This window comes from Rattus norvegicus, chromosome 3 (assembly GCF_021556685.1).
Source record: "Rattus norvegicus strain SHRSP/BbbUtx chromosome 3, alternate assembly SHRSP_T2T, whole genome shotgun sequence".
In the NCBI taxonomy this organism is placed as follows: domain Eukaryota; kingdom Metazoa; phylum Chordata; class Mammalia; order Rodentia; family Muridae; genus Rattus; species Rattus norvegicus.
Window position 1 is genome coordinate 161975566 of NC_141536.1, and position 19163 is coordinate 161994728.

The 19163-nt window shown below is 50.0% G+C and overlaps 1 long non-coding RNA gene across 1 annotated transcript; it reads left to right on the plus strand.

Moving 5' to 3' along the window:
• Positions 1–11626: 11626 nt before the first annotated feature.
• On the plus strand, positions 11627–18424 carry LOC147995850 (uncharacterized). The gene is made up of 3 exons (XR_015684067.1): positions 11627–11769; positions 11994–12168; positions 16535–18424. It is a non-coding gene; the product is annotated as an uncharacterized LOC147995850 (long non-coding RNA).
• Positions 18425–19163: the final 739 nt, after the last annotated feature.

Here is a 19163-nt window from a genome sequence, read left to right on the forward strand (position 1 = left end):
TTTGAAATGGTGATGATAAAGGTTTGGGGGACTGAGGGTAGGGACATCCAGGATGGGTAAAGGTCATTGGCTGGGGGTTTAGGGTACCTGTTATACCTCTCAGATGCTAGCCGAACAGGTTTGACCAGAAGCAAGAAAAGGTAAGCTAACTGGTGCTGTGTGTCATTTCTCTCAGAGGCGAGTGTGGAGCCTTAGAATTCCCTGGACAAGGTCAGAGAAGGGGAAAACCTGTTAATGAAGGGAGTCCTTCATTACACGCGAAGCCCCAGACTTTGACCTTAATTAGCAGTTTTCCCACAGTAATAATCGCCCAGAAACAGTAAAAATGGCAGGAGAGAGGTAACCAGAAGAAGCGGGGTACAATCACAGGGAAGAGACAAAGGCCACACAGCCGGAAAGCTAACTGGGCAATAAACCAGGACAATCACAGACCCCGCCCTGGTGGGTCTGGGAGCCATGTGGAAATTGGGGATCCTGATCTTGAAGCCTATTGGCGCTAGGAGCCTTTCCGAAGCTGATGTGCTCCCCATCTTTTCTGATGTCCCTGAGGTTTTGTGAATTTTTTTCATTTATTTTATTAAAAGATACCCATGAGGTCAGACAGCAGCCTGCACCCCTCCGTCCGCAGTCATTTACGTGTCACTTCTCTCTCTCTCTCCTTCCTGGAGCTGCCCTGTAAGGTTTCTGTTCTGTTATTTTTTTCCCCAATTGCACACATGCATGTACGGGCTCACACACACGAACACACACACACACACACACACACACACACACACACACACACACACACACCCTACACACTCTTCCAGTCTCCCTTCTGAAGCAACCCAGCCTAAGGTGGCAGCAACCTGGTCTGCAGCGGCAAAGGTGTTTCTCACAGGGGCACCACACTCTCTCCGGGAACTTTGCCTCAGGAGTCCCAGGGATGGCAGAACCCAAACAGTCAATGTCGATGGTGTTTCTCTTCTTACCGTGAGGACTGTGCAAACTTCTGAGACTGTACTGGAGGCACAGACTGGTTGGCTGAGGGAGCTGTGGCCTGATGCTCCTCTTCAAGGTCCCCATGCTTGTGTCCGAGGCAGACACTGCTCAGTCCCGGCATCCCCAGTCTCCTGGAAGCTTCAACGTCATAGTTTTGTCCAAAAGCCTTTCAGGGCCTCCTTACCGGAGTTCTGATCCTGCCTTGTATTATCCTGTCTTAGCCAGGAAGCTAAGAGATGTGGAAGACATATCTGGAGATATGGAAGGAAGACCTCACTACTCTTGTGTCTTTCATGACTGTAAATTAAGAACTGTATAGATGGTGTTCCTAGGGGAGCTTGAGCCCTTGGACAGCACAGCAGGCTGCACACAGGGGAAATGCTTCTCTAGGTGCTTTTTTTCCTCAGCAGGAAACCCCTTGAGTCACATTCTTAGTTTGTTCTTTCTCCTTTTTCAAATATATTTGCATTTTTGCCAACATGGGGGCCTTCACTGGTGTGCCTTGCCCTCTGGGCACCTTTCCTTCTGTGCCAGCACAGGGCTGTTTCTCGTTAAGAGTCAGAGGCTCTTTAAGCACCTTACGGTTGGCTGTACCGTAAAGCTGCCCTCTGCTTTCTTGGTGTCACATCACAGACTGGGGGTCTCTGGTCTTGAAGTGTATTCACCAAGCAAATTAGTCCATTACCTTTAAGTTCTATCTACTTGAGTGCCCAGGACACGGGCAGAATGCATCCAGGTTCTTTGCTGGGACATCACAGAAATGGTCATTAGCTTCATTGTCCTTTTTCCCTCTGTAACTTGTGAGCCAGGTATCCATTGTCCCCCTTTCCCTCGGCATTCTTGGACTCCAGGCTGCCACCAGCACAACCCATTGTTTCCTATCTTTAAGGGCTTTCCTAGCCCGAAGTTCCACAATCTTCTTTATTTCTCTCAAACCAACTCCTAAGCTCCAAGAACCATGTAGTCAAAATGTCAGGTTCCTGTGTCCCTTACTTATTTTATATTATGTCATACCTAGCAGCACAAGGTATGGAAGAAAGGGTTTATGGCAGCCTAGTTTGAAGGTACGGTCCATCACGGTGGGAAGGGCACAGCGGCAGTGCCGGAAGCAGGTGCTCACACTGTGTCCACCGTCGGGAAGCAGAGAGCAGTGGGTGCTGGTACTCAGTTCCCCTTCTCCTTTTTATTCAGTCCAGCGTCCCAGCCCATGGAGTGGTTCTACCCCACCCAGAACTAAAATGGATAATCCCACCTCAGCTGTCTTAGGGTTTTGTTGCTTCGAAGAGTCACCATGACCACAGCAACTCTTAAGGAAACATTTAATAGGGGCTGGCTGACAGGTTCTGAGGTGCAGTCCATTATCATCATGGTGTGACGCATGGTGGCATGCAGGCAGGCATGGTGTTGGGAAGGGAGCTGAGAGTTCTATATTCAGATCTGCAGGCAACAGGAAAAAAACAAACAAGTTTGCCACTAGGCCTGCCTTGAGCATCTGAAACTTAAAAGCCTGCCCACAGTAACAAATTTCCTCCAACGAGACCACACCTCCTAATAGTGTCACTGCCTATGAACCTATGGGGACAATTTTTATTCAAACCATCACAGAAATCTGATCTAGAAATTCCCTCATAATCACACCCAGAGGCTTGTCTCTTAGGGGATTCTACATCCTGTCAGAGTGACAATATTAACCGTCACCCTTGAGATCCTCTATGTTCCTGTCTATTACCCTACTTTAAGTCAGCTACACAGTTTCCTCGGCCTCCAGGCCATTTCTTCTGACTTTGAGATCAATCAGGACCTTCTGTGCGTTTCTGAAAGACGTTTTACATCCTTTGCCTAAAGAGGAAGTCGATCCGGTCAGCTGCTGCTTAGCCTGCCCTCCTAGGAAGGAGTGATACACTTACAACCTCACTATGCAGCTGCCCCATGGAAATACATTGTCTCAAGTCCTTGATGATCTCAGAAAGCCAAACTCAACTGCCAGTCAATGATGCTGGAGAAGGAAGTCAGCAGGCTCAGGCTACACTGTCAGCTACAGACACATGCATATAACGTGGTCCCTCCTGAAGGCTGTGGCACTGTTGGTAACAGAAAAGCACACTGGCCACTTAGAGTGCTGTCAGCACAGAGGAAAGTTTGTCGACCTTCAACCTGGACTTGATCTGTCCTGAGGAGCCACCTGCTGTGCGCCTGTGCTAGCTCCAGGTGAATTTCTCCTGGCGGCCATCTTCCCAGCACGGGTCCCTTAAGCCGTTCCAGCCAACTAGACAGGTAGTGGGAACTAAAGAAAGCAGGGACTTCTTCAAAAGGCACTTAACAAAGAAGGAATGGGTCCTCCAAAAACTTCTTCTCTTTTATTGTCTTGTGGTTTTTAAAAAATTCTTAAAAATGATTTTTTTATTTTTCTTTTGTGAATGTTGGTGTTCTTCCTGCTGTGTGTGTGTGTGTGTGTGTGTGTGTGTGTGTGTGTGTGTGTGTGTGTGTGTGCACGCATACGTGCACACACACGTCAAATCCTTCTGGAACTGAAGTCACAGACAGTGGTGATTTGCCATGTGGATGCTGGAAATTCAACTCAGGTCTTTTGGAAGAGCAATCAGTGCTCTTAACCACTGAACCATTTCTCCAGCCCCCTTTCTTGTGACTTTTAATTAAAGCTAAAAGACATGGAGAGGGAATTGTAAATATGCAAGAATATATGTCATTATCAATGAATGCATACTCCATATATGTATGCGCATGTATGCTATGAGTAGATAGGGCAATAAATCAGTTTATGGTAAGCATCAGTTTATGTGTGTGCACGGTGTTTATGCATCTATACAAAACATAAGGTACATGTATAAGATTTAACGATTTGGGTGTGCATTGCACACTTTTCCAGTGACACTGGTGGCAGCAAACACAGCTCTGAAGGAAGGAAAAGCACAGACTCTCCCTCTGCAGAGGGTGTTTCACCCTGGCTCTGGGCCACTCTACAGCTATGCATGTCTGCAGGCTGCTTTGCTGAGCAGAGAACCAGCGGTCCAGACTCAGGCCTCCAGCCCCTGCCCTCATCTGCCTTCCCTTGCCTGCTGGCTTGTGCAAGGCCTTCAGACTGGTAGGTGGTCTTGTCTTCAAGATACTGGAAAAAGACGAACCTTGGAACCAATTGCCATGTTTACTTCTGGGTGGTCTGTCCTGTGAACCATAAGTCTCTGGACCTATGTTTGGAGTTAATCAGTTATTCCTAAGACACCGAGAGTCCATCCCAAAGCTGCTTAACATAGGGCTTTAAAACCCCGATATTCAGTCCTGAAGACCAGAGGAAGGTAGGATTCCTCTCCACACTGTGGAACCTACAGAGGGGTACTGTGTGTGGTGTGTGTGTGTGTGTGTGTGTGTGTGTGTGTGTGTGTGTGTGTGCACGCTTGTGCGAGTGTATGTCGGCATGTGTGTGAGCATGTATATGTTTATGTTACTAAGTGTGTGTGCACTCATGTGCCTGTATTGTGGCATGTGTATGTGTATACGCATGTGTGTGTGCATGTATTGTGCACACATGTGTGTGCATTTATGTTATGTACTTGTGTGCATAAAAATCCATTAAAAAGGACTCAGATACTTGAGTTGGCAATTCCATTCTTGCAAACTGGACTAAGAAAATAACCAGGAAATGAAAAATAGCTGCTAGCAACATACATTAAAGAAAAAAGATTAAATTCCCAACACTACAAAAAATGACGAATTACAGAATGTCTAGACAGTGAAACTTTGATGCCGCCATCAAGCCTGGTGCCCACAAACAAATTGTCATAGGGAAATGACAGTGCCGTGGAGACCCCTTGTATTCCCTGCTTCTGGGTTTCATATTATACCGGGACTGGGAAGCCCACTGGCAGTTTTGTGCCTGGTGCACACAGCACAGCAGACCCTGACCAGAACACATCTCTTGATGAGCTCTCTCACTCAGGGAGTGGCCTGGGACCCTGGGGAGTCATCGCTGATCTCATCGGAGCAACACAGAGGGACCTTTTCCTCGGAGATGACATCGACTGCCTCCTGAATACATTTTCAAATGAGATGTGCAGCCTGAGCACGTGCCTTGGTCAGTCCAGCTTTTACCTAGTGTTCTTGGTGCCCTGGGTTTAGTTCCCAGCACCTCATATTGCAGGTGCAGTGGTACACTCCTGTAATTTCAGCATTCAGGAAGGTGCAGGCAGGAGGATCGGGAGTTCAAGGCCATTTTAGACTACATAGTTGGTTTGAGGCTAGCCTGGGCCCACAAGATCCTTTTAACAAAATTAAACGAAAAGGGGAGGTCTGGGGAGATGGCTCTGCAGTTAAGAGCAGGCACTGCTCTTGCAGAGGACCCAGGTTTGGTTCTGAGCACCCAGAACTGCCTGCAACTCTAGCTCCAGGGGATTCTGTATATGTGGTTTCTGTAGGCACTTATACTCACATGTGCATGACCCCACAGACACTGTGTGTGTGTATGTATGAATATATACATATACATGTACATATATATACATATAGATATGTATATATATGTATATATATGCACAGATACATACATATACAGGCAAAAACATTTTTAATCTTTTTGAAAAACAAAAGCAGAGCCCAGATGAAGTGGGCAATGCATGCTAACTGCACACCACAGCTGTTTTCATATTAAGCCCACTCTCTCCTGAGGGGGCAACCACTACACATGGCTTATAGCCTGCTCCTCTCCACGCACCTGCATGCTGACACCTTTTTCTGCCATCATATTGGCTCTGACAATGAAAATAGAAACTCGGTGAGCCGAGCCTCACTCTCCAGTGGCTTCTGTTTGTCCCTCCAAGGCCGCTGAGATGCTCACCCAAAGACATCAGAATGAACACTTCCTCCTAAATCCGTATGTGGAGGGCCTCTGACAGGGACGTTTCCACACACAGCTCTCTAGGATGCCCAGGAGGGCATGCGGAATCCGCTGTCCCTGGGTGGTTCTCATTTCAGCACTGCACACTTCTCCACAAGGCTGCAGAGATCCAGAGCTCATTCTGAAGCTTGAGCCCAGGGCCCTCAGATGCCCATGCCTTTCCCTGCTCTGAGGTCCTGTGGTGCAGAAAGCCTTCCTGCAGGAGCAGCTGGGAACTGAGTGACTTGTGGAGGTGGAAAACTTACAATAATAAAAGAGCTGGGACCTGTGGGGCAGATCAGATGGGAAGGCACTTGATGAGTTTGATTCCCAGAGCCCAGGTAAAGGCAGGAGGTAAGAACTGACTCTACAATGTTGTTCTCTGACTTCTAGATTCACATTATGGTATACACACACACACGCACACACACACACACACACACACACACACCATGCACACACACACACCATGAATACACACACACACTATGTACACACACACAATATGAATATACACACACACCATGCACACACACACACACCAAGAATACATACACAAACACCATACACACACGTACACCATGAATACATACACCATGCACACATACACCATGCACATACACACATACCATGCACATACACACACACCATGCACATACACACATACCATGCACACACACGCACCACACACACACACACCATGCACACACATACATACACACACACCATGCACATACACACATACCATGCACATACACACATACCATGCACACACACGCACCATGCACATACACACATACCATGCACATACACACACACCATGCATATACAGACACCATGCACATAAACACACACCATGCACATAAACACACACACACACATACCATGCACATACACACACACCATGAATACATACACATATACCATGCACACACACACCATGAATACACATATACTCCATTCACACACACCATGCGCATACACATACACCATGCACACACACACATACACACACACCATGCACACACACACACCATGCATACACACAAACCATGAATACACATATACTCCATGCACACATACCATTCACACACACTGTGCACATACACATGCACATGCACACACACCATGCGTGCACACACACACCATGAATACACATTATACTCCATGCACACATGCCATGCACACACACACACTATGCACATACACACACACCATACACGCACACACACACCATGCACACACACACACACCATGCATGCACACACACACCATACACATAAACACACACACACACCATGCACGCACACACACACCATGCACGCACACACACACACCATGCACACACACACACACCATGCATGCACACACACACACCATGCATACACACACACCATGCACATACACACACACCATGCACATACATACAAACCATGCACACACACAGACACACACACACACACACACACACGCACACACACAAGCACCACAATAAATATGTAAATAAATAATGCAAACTGATCCTGAGAGGCTCCTGCTGAGACATAGGATTGGGACTGCCACAGAGCTGCTACCAGCCGACCCTACTTGACCCTGCTGCACCTGATGCCAATGTGTCCTCAGGCCCTGCTAACTGTCCCAGGGTCAGAAGCTCCAAGGCCACATGGCTGGGTTGCTCAAGAGCTATCAGAACCAGAGCAGTATTTAAATCTTTCCAAATTCTAAATGTGGGTCATTTTCTTCAAAACACAGACACACTGGGAGGTGGGAATAAAAGCCTGTGGGATGGCAGTGTGCCCGAGGCTGGAACTGCACGTGATTATGCCCCTGCCCGCCTGTCTAGTTAGGAGGAGACAGGGGCCACAGGGACAAGGCATTATGGTAATGGCCTCTTTGCTTAACATGGGCTGGCCGGGCTGCGCTTTAGGCACAAATGAGACTAATGAAGGGCACTCAGCTGAGAAGCACACAGGTTTTTCTCCCTGTTAAGGAGCTGAGAGAGAGTCATTAACTGCTCAGGGCTACTGGAAGGAAGGGGGAGGTCCCCAAACGCAGGAGGTTGCCCAGAGCCTATGACCTCATTCTGTCCCCATCTTTGTCTTTGCTGCTGCATCTGGGGAGTGAGAACCCTGTTTTCTCTAGCCCTGCAGGGCAGGAATAAGACTAAGGTGGGTGGGAGGCGGAATAATGATAATAATAAAAATATTCACACATTTAATGGCTTTACATATTATGCAAGTGATACATTATTATTGTTGTTGTTGTTGTTACTACTACTGCTGCTGCTGCTTCTACTACTACTACTACTACTCCTATTGTCCCTCAGATAGCCAAGGCTGCAGACCAGGTCTGGAGTGAACAGAGGAACTGTCCTTGGTGTGTGTGCTGGGCCAGGTTTGGCTGTTCTCATTGGTGTGTGTGCTGGGCCAATTCTTTTGCCAGTGCGCACTGACTTCTGATGCCATGGGCTATTTGCCCCACCTTGCATATCATGGTGCAGTCTTTGGACAGCGTGGGACCGGTTACCTATGCAACATCTCGCACCTGAAAGTCTCTGTCCAGGGTAACCAAGGTAGCCGGCCACTCAGCACAGCATATTTGGAAGGCCTGCTGAGCTGTCCCGTGTTGCAAGCTAAGCCACGTGGGATCTGGACATTTCAGTGCTAGGTCAAAGCTCAGAGTGCCTGCAAGACTCTGACTCCTAGGGAAGACAAGGTCTGGCCACCAATGAGAGAGAGAGTCTAGGCTGCTACTGGCTGTCTTCCACAGCCTTTCTGCTCAGTGTGTGGACCCAGGCCAGCTGTATGACACCACTCCACAGCTTGTTGGGCATGTTCTGACCTGCTGGGTTTGACCCTGAGCTTTGAGAAGCTGTCTCAGTGGCTTGGGAGCACTGACTATATGCTTCTCTGGCTCACTAGGTAGAAAGAACTGGGCCCCACAGGAGTCAAGACACAGAGTAAACGGAGTGTGACTTCACTTCCTGTCTCTCAGGGAGCTAAGGTCTTAAACCCACTGCTGGTGTGAGTGTACTCTCTCTCCGTAACACAAATGAGTGCCACATCCTGTGTCCTGTGTACCCTGATATGGCGAGTTTCGGAGGGCCAAAGGTGTCCATTTCTCAGAACCTGGATTGCCTAGATTGCAACTTACTGTTCATGAGAGCCCTGGGGGCTACAAGCAACAGAACCCCCAGCTTCGCACTGGAGCCTTGAACACATGAAGCTCACCGCTCTCTTAGATTACAGAGCCTGGAGCCTGTCTGTCTGGGCCTGGGTTGCCAACACCAGCAGGACAGATGCTCTCATCTCCATAGTACTTCTTGTTGGTGGCCCCGTGATCTGGAAGCCTGCTACCAGTGTTTTCCTGATATGAAGGCCAAGAACATGGCCTTTTACAGGAGAGCAAAATCTTTCTCATAAACGCCCATGACATCTATCTAAATCTTTGAGGCCACCACAGAGGAGTGTGGAGAGTTGAGACTGCGAGTGTCCCTTTGCCTTGAGCTGAAGAGGTTGGGAGAGGAGAAGCAGGGCTTTCTGATGTCCAGGTGGGTTCAGGCAGGCCTTCACCCTGGCTTCAACTGGAGGCGTATACTTAAACCCTCTCTTAAGAAGAAAAACCTTAAAGACAGTCAACACGGTGGGCACCAGGGACCTGGGTGGGACGCAGCAGGTGTGATGTAGGTGAGCAGTCTCCTTTAGTAAGTTGGAAAGTGCATGTGTCCTTATTTGGAGGTGTGAACCCGGGTTCTTTGTCCCCAAGGACTATAGTTTGAGTCTGAGACCCCTCCACAGGCTCAAGAATGTGTGAACTTGCTTCTCTGTGGTGCAGTTTGCGGTGATAGAGGTTGTGAAGGGACGTCACCTGGAGAAAGTGGCTGGTCAGGGGGCAGGTGGGAGGGTTTTAGTCCTGCTATTTCCTGCTAGACAGAGATGTAGGAGCGGAAGATATACAGTAAGCTCCCACCTCCACAGACCCAGCACGCATGCGCGTGTGGTGTCTGTGTGTCTCTCTGTGTAGGGTGTACATGTGTAGGGAGTGTTCGTGAATGTGTCTGTGTATCTGCTCAGGGCTGTGCATGTGTGTAGGGTGTGTGTCCATGTGTGTCTCTGTGTATGGGGTGTGCATGTACGCAGTGTGTCTGTCTGTCTGTATGTAGTGTGTTTTATGTATGTATGTATATGTATATATATGCATGTGTGTGTATATAGTTTGTATGTCTGTGTGTGGGATATGCATGTACGCATGTGTGTAGGGTGTGTGTTTGTGCAGTACATGTATAGGTGTGCTTTCTGGTTCTCGGCTATGTGTGTGCAGGTGTGGGTATGGTTGTACGCACATGCATGCACATTTAGAGACCAGACATCAGCCTCAAGAACTGTCCTCAGGAGTTGTCCCTTCATCTTGGTCTTTGAGACTAGACTAACTAGGTTAGACTGGGAAGCCGAGCCTCACCGAATCTGCTATCTTGCCCCACCCCATACCCCACCCCAGCACAAAGATGACAGATGTGCACTGTTGCCCTGGGCTTTTTACGTGGGTGCTGGGGATCTGAACTCTGGTCCACATGCTTGATGCAGCAATCACCTCCCAGCCCTAGACTGGCTTATCTTCGATTTGGAACAAGGCTTTACAGATCCAGGGCAAAGCCACAACCAATGATTGAGCACACATCTGATGTTTGAGTTCTGCGGAGTGACTTTTGGAACTTCTCCAGAAACGGCTAGAAGCTGGCAAACCCTCTGACTCCCATTAAGGCCAGCCACACAGAATGAAAGGGCAAAATCAGACTGGGGGGCTCGGGCCTGCAAAGCTGCTTGCTCTGAGGGGAGGTGTGGGCAGGGCCAAGCCACTCTCTGTCCATGAAACACGAGGGCACCAAGTGATTCAGACAATCCTGTCCATGGGGACCATATGACCACCATTAAGTCTCTTGGCCTCTGGAGATGACAAGGGACGGTGGTTAAGGTAGGGGATGCAGCCAAAAGTGAGAAGCCCAGAAAGCTCCCTGGAGATGCTGGGGAGACCTGGATCATTGTTTCACGAGCCAACTCCAGGCTCACGACTACAGAAGGCACAGGGTCTCCCTAGGAACTGATCAGGGGTGGCGATGCTGACACAAACCCCAGATTTGAGGTGGAAGGACGGAAGTCTGAGCTAGGTAGGGGGAAGGAGTGGTCTATCTCAGGCTGGGGGAAGATTAGGGGCCACGGGGACCTTGTGTGTCTCAGTTGTAAGAGATACATCTTGTGGGGTAGCGGAACGAGCTTTAGGGATCCGTGACTCTGGGTGGGTCTCTGCCCCTCTGTGGCCCTCTGTCTCCCACAGCATACAACAACAGAAGGGTTTTGGGGGGGCAGCAGACCTGGGAGCAGCAGAAACGGACTTGGAGCTGCAAGCAACTGCATCAGGATCATCGTAACCAACTCTGCCCAATCCTCATGTGGTCAGGCAGGGATGCTTGAAGCCCAGCTACCCACCCCCTCCAAGCCATGTGGCACAGAAGCCGAATGGCAAATAAAAACATACAGTGCCTAAAACTGAACTTCAGGGAATGGTCAGTGAGTATTTTGGTGCTACTAACAGCCCAAGTGTCCATGAGCCATCCTGCACTATCCGTGAGCTATCCTGGACTAAAGTCACTCATTCCCCACTTGAGAGTTCCAGTCTACCTAGGCCGTCTGAATTCCATCCAGCAGCTGTGACAGGTAGCTGTCCTCTGGGGGGAGGAGAACCCCTCAACAGAGGAAGAGCAGAGCAGAGCGCTCACAGGAGCTAAAAGGAACCAGAACTGGTGAGCTTAAACTGAAACTGAGTGGATGACATCCTGGTCTGAAATGCAAACAAACACCACCTAATTTAAGCAAGCCAGGAGAGGGAAGTCCCAAAAGCAGCAGGTGAGCTCCATCTCCCCACTCAGTCCTCCTCACTAGTTCTCAAAGGATGCATTCTGACAGAGGGCCCATGCTGGCTCGTCTGCAGAGCAGGGCAAGGCTCGAGCAGAGACCAACTCGGGCTGATGAGCTTCTGAACATGTCTGTTTGGAAAGGCCACAGACAGCTCCCATATGTATCTGGAAGCTTATATGACCAGGAAGTTCTGCTAACCCTATCTCTCACAGATAATCACAGCCGTGAAACCCAGCTCTGGGGCTTCTGCTCTGCATCTGTCTCTGACCCAGTTCAGGGCTGTCCCGAGTCTAAGTCTGCCCATCCACGGAATGGGGTCTCCACAGGGCCAGCCTCCCAGAACTCTGGTGGGTGACTCCAGATGGCACCAGAAAGTGTGGAGCATGTGTAAGTACCTAACAGCGTGAGTTTTATCTTAAAACTCAAGGAAGGCTGGGAGAGAGCTCATGGGTAGGATGTTTGCTTGCCTGGTGTGCATGGGGTTCGATACGCAGTACCACAAAGAAGTCAGAGAGACTGGAAGAAAAGATCAATGGGAACTTCTATGTGGTGGACCTGTCCTCCAGCTCCCTGCTTGCTGAGACGTTCGCAGACCAGGCTGTGGCTGGTAACGATATTTTCTCATGCTCCCCAGAGGGGCCCCTCTGAGCCCACAGCTAGACTCTCCTTGTTCATAAACCAGTAACCACGGAGAGCCAGAGGCCAAAGGCCTTTTCGGTTTGAAGCCAGGCCTGAAGGAAGATGGCTGTCTCTCTGATGAATCCACACACATCACTGTTAACGACCTTGGACCGTGCTGCCCACCCAGTGGGCCTGCACTTCCGAGGTCAGCCGGCGGTTAATGAGACCGCCACCCTTAATTAATCCGACAGGCGAAGCCTCCTCACTTCTACTCAGCCTGTCAGCAGCTAGGGTGGGGGTGGGGGTGTCTCTACGGAGTGGCTTCCTGTCTCCTTTCAACAGCTTGCTGTCTGTGGTTTCCCCGGGTCAGCTCAGGCACCTGAAGGGCATCTTCTGGGTTTGAGGAGAGGTATGTTTTCACAGACACATCTTCAGTGTCAGACAACTTGCCCAGGAAGGTGATCAACTGAGATCTGAGATCCACCCACTCTGGGCTTCTAAATCCCTAGGAGATGAGGCATCTAGACCTACCCTGAACCCACAAGAGTTAGAAACTCTGTGTGTATGTGTGTGTGTGTTCACGTGTGCATGTGTGAGTGCATGTGCTTGTATGAGTGTGTGCACATGCGTGTGCATGTGTGCATATGTGCATGTGTATGTTTGTGCAAGTGTGTACATGTGTATACTAGTTTGTGTGTATGCATGTATACATGCATGTATGCTTGTATGCATGTGCAAGTGCATAAGTATGTGTGTGCAAGAGTGTCTGAGTACATGTGTGTGCGCACATGCACACATGTGGGAACGCATTTTTGTGCACACATGTGCATACATGCATGTGCGCACACATGTATGTTTGTGTATGTATGTGCAAGTGTGTGAGTGCATGTGTGCATGCATGTGTGTTAGTGTGCATATGCAAGTGTGCATGTGTACGTGAGTGCCTGTATGCATGCATGAGTGTGTGTGTGCCATTGGGTTGGGTTGAGTGGGCACAGGCTTCCTAGAGCAGCCCAGAAGTATCACCTGGGCTCCTTTACTGGGTCTCTTCGGTCCCATCAGTAAAGGCTTAAAAATGATCTTCTCTGTGGATTCTGCCCCTTGAGGCAGAAACAGAGATAGTCACAAGAGAGACTAGAACCAGATATGACTTGCCCTTAAGGTGTGGTGACCCACACAGGTCACGTTTCACTCTGAAGAGATCACAAAGCACTGAGTGTGAACAAGGAGAACACTTTGGTCAGACTTCCCAGAAGCCTGGCTCTCGCCACTCTCGTGGCCATAGCTCACGGCAGCCGCCACACACAACTCCTCCTCCCAGGCAAGTCCCAGCAGTTCAGCAGCCATGCATGGAACACGGCACCCTCCAAGCCATGACTCTGTGTACCATGGTGTGTGCACCCCTTTGTGCCTGCACTCCCCACCTTGGCTCCCTCCAGATGGTTCTCGAAGACCATGAGAAGGAACTATGTATGGTTCACGGTCCAACATAATCTGGTCCTAATTCCAGCTGGGGCTGACTTTCCTTGAGGGCTTGTAGGATGCCAGGCAGTGGCTTCCTGCTGCCACCCCTCCTGCCTTTCTGTAGGTGTCAGATCAGGGAGCTGTCCTAGAGAAAGAAGCTCTAAGATCGATTGTCGCTTACTCTGGTGACCGGAGGGAGGGAGACATTTGGAACAGTTGGGGTGGAATGGACCAGCAGGAGGCTGCATTGTCTGGTTTCCCTGAAGCTCTGCAAGTCCGATTTGCTGGCTTCAGTTTCCCACACAGGGCAAGCCTTCCGTGAAAGGGGCAGTTACACCCAACCCCCACCCCAGTTGCTATAAGAAGCACTTAGAGGTTCAGTCCTCGGGGAAGATGCTTCGGCTTTAGGGTTATAAGTTCACAACCTGCTTTCTGCCACAGGTGGCCCCAGCCAGGGATGGCACGGGGTCTCTTTGAGCCTCATGTACTCCCACAGAAAAATGGGGGAGACTAATAACAGCCAGGGCTCAGGGGCTCACTGAGGAGGCTTGTGATTTGCATGGCATTGGGCTGAGAGGCAAGCTGAGGCCAACACTATGTCTCCCATTACCTAAGGCAGAGGCATCCCCCCAGCTGTTGGCATCTCTTGGCCCGGTTCTTTCAGGATACCATGTTCTGTATTAAAATGCCCATCGAAAGCCAAGGGCAAATTCCCATTATGTCTGGAACTGGGCACAAAGACACCCTCAGGTAAGTGTCCTCTTAAAACACAGCCTGCCGCAGAGAGAGCAGAAAGGGCACAAGTGCAGCCTAGTCACATATTCACGGCAGAATAGAAGGTGAACACCTGAGTGTCCAAGGATTCCACCCCCCTTCTCTCCCTCCCTCTCTCAGTGTGTGTGTGTGTGTGTGTGTGTGTGTGTGTGTGTGTGTGTGTATACCTGTGTGAGCCTGGGCATATTTGGAGGCTGGAGGTAAGCCTCAGATGTTTTCTCCAATTCCTCGCCATCATATATACATATGTATGTATGTATGTATGTATGTATGTATGTATGTATGTATGTGTATATGTATGTATGTATGTATGTATGTATATATATATTATCGTTATTAACTTGAGTATTTCTTATTTACATTTCGATTGTTATTTCCCTTCCCAGTTTCCGGGCCAACATCCTCCCAATCCCTCCCCGTCCCCGTCTATATGGGCTTCTCCTCCCCATCCTCCCGAATCTTCTGCTAGCCATTTTGGCTAGCATGGCTACTCCATAAGCCTGTTGGCCACAGTCTTAGGTATTAAATACTTGGTCCCCGGTGGATGGCACTGTCTGAGGAGGCTTAGAGTATACCCAGCCTTGCTACAGGATGTTGCTAGGGTGGGCCTTAGGGTTTCAAAGCCATGCTCCATTCCAGGATCCCTCACTCAGCTTGTGGTTGTGGTTCAGAAGGGAGGTCTCAGCGTGCTGCTCCAGAGGACTTTTGCCGTTTCTGCTGCAGCTCCCCTCTGGTGATGATAGACTCTTATCCCTCTGGAACCAGAGGCCTAAACAAACCCTCCCTTCTATAAGTAGCCTTGGTCACGCTTAAAACTGCAGTACAGCAGCAACTCAAACAGCCTCTCTCCAATGCTCCCGATGCTGGAGTCACTTGTGTGCACACCCCCACCCCCCGCCCCCATGCCTTTCATAAGGTGCTGGGACTCCGAATTTATGCTTAAGCAGCAAAACCTTTACCTACTGAGCCGAGTCCCCAGCTCCTGTGTGTTTTAACATCTGTGTAGCACACTGTTGGGGTGCAGCCTGACCCAGCCTCCTCGCCGCCCCTCCCAGACACCATTTGGAATCAGGACTGAAGTGCCACAACCTTGTGTTTTCCCAAAGTTTTCTGCAAACAGCCAGTTCACAAACCGTCATTGCTGTCAGGTGTCCAGATGAAAATCATGCTCCAAGAACAAGTCTTCCAAAGTAGCTAGCTAGGAGTCTCAGTCAGGGTTTACTGCTATGAACAGACACCATGACCAAGACAAGCCTTATAAAAGGCAACATTTCATTGGGGCTGGCTTACAGGTTCAGAGGTTCAGTCCATTATCATCAAGGTGGGAACATTGCAGCGTCCGGGCAGGCATGGTGCAGGATAAGCTGAGAGTTCTACATCTTCATCTGAAGGCTGCTAGGAGAAGACTGACTTCCAGGCAGCTAGGATGAGGGTCTTAAAACCCACACTCACAGTGACACACCTACTCCAACAGGGCCACACCTTGTAATAGTGCCACTCCCTGGGCCGAGCATAGACAAACCATCACACTACGGGATTCTTTCTGTTTATACAGCAGGGTCCTGTGGAGCCCAGATTGGCCTCCAACTCATTATGAAGTCAAGGATGACTTTGAACTTCTGATCCTCCTGCCTCTACCTCTTAGCTGCTGGAATTGCAGGCAGGGGCCATCACCCTAGTTTGTGTGGTATTGGGGTTCAAACCAGGGCTTCACATGTTAGGTAACAATCTACCCACCAAGTTATGCCCTCCACCTGAGTTTTAAAACTTTATTGTTTTGTCACCACTGTCTTTATCATCGTCATCGTCATCCTCATCGTCGTCGTCATCATCATCAACATCATCATCATTGTCATCGATCACCAATCACCAACCACCAATCACCAATCATCAGCAGCAGCTCTATCATGGTCATCCTCATCATCATCGTCAACATCAGCGTGTGACGTGTAAGTACAGGCGTCTGTACTGTGATGTGGAGGTCAGAGCTGGTTCTCCTCTCCTCCACATGGATCCCGAGGGCCTGCACAGCAAGCCTGTTTACCTGATGAACTGTCCCTCCAGCCCTTGATTTTTCTCTCTTTAACTTGGGGCAAGGTGTGTAGAGGGAGGATGCAGGCGGATGAGTATCTTGGGAACTGCAGTTTTGGCTTTCAGAGACTGCCTGGAGCCACCTCTTGGCCTGGCCGCCCTTTCTTGCTGAGGGGGTCTCTTTGAAGCCACAGTTCTTAGTTCATATTTTCTAAGTCCAGATGACTTATTCAAACCAGCGGTAGACCCTGACCCCCCGGTGCGGATTTTAGCACGACTCATGTGAATCATACTTGCTTTGTGATTGGCCCCCGTGGACCCTCAGTTCTCCCATCTATACACTTGGATCAAGCATGGAGGAGATACCAGGGGACTAACACGTAGACTTTACCACAGGGGCAACGAGACCAGCGTAAGTCACTTGTTACCGTGGGGCGCTGTGTAGCTTTTCTGAACCTTGGCGTGTAAGCGTGAGACGAGATTGCATTAGGCTGCTGTGAGATCCAGGACCTTCCCACTAAGGCTGCTGCAGCGGGGAACTGACCGTTCCAGGGAAATTGCTTCATAGAAGGCTCTGACTCTGTGAAAGATGGCCACAGGAAAGGTTGTATTTAAGATGCACACGGCCACACTGTTCTAGTCTTTGCTGCCAAAAGCCACTTGCCTAAGGCTTAAAATGTGCAAAATACTGTGAAGTAAGTGCCTTGGCCCCTGTGGGCCAGATCCCTGGCCATGGTGACCCTGATCCCTGGTGGTCACCGCTGTACCCAGATGACCTACATTTCTCCAGCGGCAGCTGGGGCAGACATTCTGGGGTAATTAACAGCCGTGTACACGTGCATTCACAGACAGCCGGGTCAGCCCGGCAATGGCTGGCACAGTGGCTGTCTAGACAGGGTAGGAGCTCAGTGGCCTCCTGCCATGGAGGCGGCTGCTGGGAATGGCAGCCAAGATCATGGAGGTGGGGAGAGGGAGGGAAGCTGCCCCGAAATGGGCTGTGGCTGTCCTTCTTCCCAGGGTAGGTGGAGTGCAAAACAGTGGCTCTGGAGAGGAGAGTGTCCTCAGGGGGCAAGGGCACCCACACAGAACGGCTATTCCTTGTTCTGTATCGAAATGCTTTCCAAGGGACAATAAGAGCTCACAGGGCTGGTAGAGGCAGGGCCAGCAAGGCAATGTGATTGACAGTCACAGCACAGAGCCAGTCCGTTGGTGTGCAGTGTCTCTCATAAAATATCAAGTTTTAAAAGGAGAGGGATTCGGGGTGGCACGTTCTCAGGGGTGGCAGTGGGGTCTGTAAGGGTTGTGTGGGAGCACGCTGGGTGCTTAGGCTGTGTCCCCTGACCTGGTCACAGGAGGCTCACAGCTCACCTCCGCTCACAGACGCTCAGGGAACATCGCCAGACAGCGTGTGAGCGAATGCCAAGCTCACCAAGCCAAATCCTTGGACAGACAGGAGTCCTGACGTTGAGGTGTCAGGTCCCCCTTAGACCCTGTGTTACACACGCAGCCACTGTTTCCCAAAAGCTAATATCAGTAGGGTCACCCTCAGGACCTGAGTCTGCCGGTACCGTGATGTATTGAGGATGCTTCTTTAACCACTCAAAGCACACGGGAGGATGGGGGTGGGGAGCACAAAAACCAACAAAACAGAACAAAAAGCCCTGCCTCCCCCAACCTGAGATACAGCTGGGAGTGGAGTCAAAAGCCAAAAATGGAAGGTGACTCGATTGAAAAAAAAAAGTATTTAACGTTTTGAAATTGCTTCTGTGTCTCCTTAAATCTTCCGCTGAGTGAGGTGGGCAGCGAGCGCCAAGCATCAGCCAAGGCTGCCTTTGTTCTGATGCTTGGCTTACAGTGTGAAGAAGAAGCTGCTGTTCGTCCCTCCCGAAGGATTTGGGGCGGGGAAGGTGCGGCTGGCCAGGCTGTGAGTTTTTGGCCTCAGCAGTGGGAGTGTCCGAGCTGCGTGTGTGTGTGTGTGTGTGTGTGTGTGTGTGTGTGTGTGTGTGTGTGTGTGTCTTCTTAGGTCAGGAAGCAGCCCGGACGGACGCTGGGGCTCAACTGGCTCTCTCTTCCTCTGAGTCAGGCATCTGGGCACAGCTCTTCAGGCCACCAAGTGGCTTTGCTGAACCAGCTTGGGGTGCCTGGTTCTTCCTGTAAGCACCAGTCCTCTGATCTCTCTGGCAGAAGGAATTCACTCCCCGCTCTGTTTTGAAACATTAACAAAGTTCACGGTTGGAAGCATATGTAACTTCCTCTAAACTGTAAGAGGGCTCTGGCCACCCCACTCTCACCAACTCCAACCTTGGAACTAGGGACTTTGGGACCATCCCAGCCACTCAGATCCCCCCTAACCCCCTGAGACAGGGTTTCTTGTGTAGCTCTGACTGTCCTGGAACTTGCTCTGTAGACCAGGCTGATCTCCAACACAGATCTGCCTGCCTCTGTTTCCCAAACGCTGGGATTAAAGGTCCTTACCCGCCAGCCTGCTTCCG